This window comes from Triticum dicoccoides, chromosome 2B (genome assembly GCF_002162155.2).
Source record: "Triticum dicoccoides isolate Atlit2015 ecotype Zavitan chromosome 2B, WEW_v2.0, whole genome shotgun sequence".
In the NCBI taxonomy this organism is placed as follows: Eukaryota; Viridiplantae; Streptophyta; class Magnoliopsida; order Poales; family Poaceae; genus Triticum; species Triticum dicoccoides.
In genome coordinates, this window is record NC_041383.1 from 242,551,622 (window position 1) to 242,554,210 (window position 2,589).

Consider the following 2,589-nt stretch of genomic DNA (forward strand, 5'->3'; position numbering starts at 1 on the left):
TTTGACTCAAAAGCACTATTCAATAAGACACATAAGAACTGTGCACCCATTTTTGTGTGAGTTTGAGGCGACCTATACTAAACTAGAATAGCAAGGAGAGACAGCAGCTGATACCAGATCATACTACAGTACAACTAGTGCGTGCTAAAACCCTCCTTGTGTACTAGGCTTATGAATAAACTAAATTGTTGAGACGTCTCTAGTGTAGGTGATAGGGAAGCCATGCTCATTAGAAGAGAAAACAGATGGTTTGAGCAAGCATGGGTTCAAGCTCTAGTGGATGGGTTTGATAGCTGAACGCAAGGATAATTCATCTACGTAGCTAGTTGGTTATGGTGGTGGAGAAGCCCCTCTTTAGCTAGATTGGTCTCCTTTACTACTTTATTTAACCCCGGGTTATGCCTAAAACCGGTATCTTATGCGTGTTCGACTAGTTCCATTTCTGATTCTCCTTCTTCGCTGGGGTCTACATACGAAAGAATGGAACACTCGACATCTTCGATACTCAAATAACCAGCTCATTATGCTTAGGTTGGGTTAGGAAAACGAAGCTTTCCAAGGGACTAGTTCTTTCGCGCATCTGTTTCTCCATCCGTTCTCTTCACATAAGAAGCCAGGCGCCTACTCCTACTATTGGGTCGGTTGGTCGGTCAAGTGAACAACGCCCAGCAGGTGGGTATGCCGATAAGATTCCTTTGTTCGACGTACGTCCATATGAAGCGAGCGCTTCAAGACGAGGCTATTATGCTGAAACTAGGGCTCCCTCTGGATGGGTAGAGCGAGAGGGATAGCAAGCACTTGAAAAGGGAAGGAAGGGTCTTAGAACTACTGAAACAGTAGTAGAACTCTTCCAAAATCCAAATAGGAGAGTGAAAAACAAAAAGAAGACCATTGGGCTGGGGAAGACTCCCTCAATCACTCTGCTGGGCGATGCTTCTTACTCTATCTTTCAATTCATTTGCCTTTCTTCTTCTGATTGTTCCAATGGTTCGGACTAGGATGCGTAAACCTCGAAGGGAGATTGATCCTACCTAAGTATTTTCTTAGATAGAAGTGGTTGGTCAAGTGTGAGTCACGCCGGGGCAGGTAGACTCACTTTTAATAGCAACGCCCAGATCAATGGAAAATGGAAGTTTCTAGAATTGCTGCTCTGTTCTGTTCAAGAAGTCTTTCTCTAGGGTTCGGTTCAGAAGGCGGGATGGAAGAGAGAGAATGGGCTCTTCGTGCGACAAGGTCGATCGATCACTCAAACTGTTCTGTATCTCTACAATTGAGTGAGTTGTGTTGCGAAGAAAAATGATGAAATTGCTTTCCATGCTTTTGATAAAAAGATGGGTTGGTATCTGAATGAAAGTCAGTAAGCAATCAATCTAGTGCTGTCCTCGGTAGACCAGGAAATGTAATAAACTTTGGAATTTTTATGGATGTTGTGTTTTTCTTGAATTTTTATTTGTCCTGACGTGTATGGCGGTAGTCAAGGATAAATTAGAAGCTTGCAGATTGCATGTCTGGATGAGAGTGAGGAGGATAGCTACATTGGGTAAATTGTTTTGTATCAAGATAGTAGAGAAGGATGGATTCCATGTCCTTAATGTATGGATGGGCGAGTTAGGAGGAAAACATATTCTACATTTTCATATTTTGTTGTGTATCTGATTGCTCAATTTTATACAACTGTTGCACTGCAATTTTCTTGGTCATTTGTTCTCACCATTATCTTATGTGCCTCTCTCTCTCATGATATATTTAATATTACAATGAGGGGAAGCAGAACGCAAAATACACTTCATATTCATTTATGAATTTGAATAGAAATCCATGTCCTACTGAGAAAGAATCTAGATCTTTGCCATCCTCTTGCCCGATAGTCAATAATTGACCTCCGTAAAAAGACCGATTCATTCGGATGATCAATATGAGGACCCAACTCTGTTGGATTGCCAAAATCAATGTTTCATATTTGAAGCGGTTTAACATCCGTGCTTTCCTCATAGAAGCATCTCGAGTTAAGTACATATTTCATTGTCACACCGAAGGATAATCTTATGCTTTGGCAAGTTTGTGAAGTATTAAATCCCATTAGGACTTAAACACGAAGAGTATGTAGATGTTGATATATGCAGAATGAAACTCTGAGATTTGAGAATTCAAATTTTCAATTCTAATAAGACGTGTATTGCACGTGCATGATTACTAGTGTGTGTCTATATATGACAAATTTTTCCTACTATCGGGTGTAGTTACACCCATTTTCATTTTGTATGTTTTAGGTAGTATCTACCATACCGCATTGTATGTATGCGTAGTATGTAGTATATAAGAATATTTAGGTAGTATATATACTATTTTTTAACTAGTATGTAGTACATTTTTAGCATACTTCTTTTTACGTACAAATATATACTTATTTCACAAATATGATAAAAACATGGGCTCACATGCAGTTTTTTCACATAACTTGCTTTGGAGTATCTTAGATATAGTATATGAACATAATAAAAATGATAAAATAGTATATATACTACCATATGGTAGTATATGAGAAATGGGTGTAGCTACACCCGGTAGTAGGATGCATTTTCCCCATAT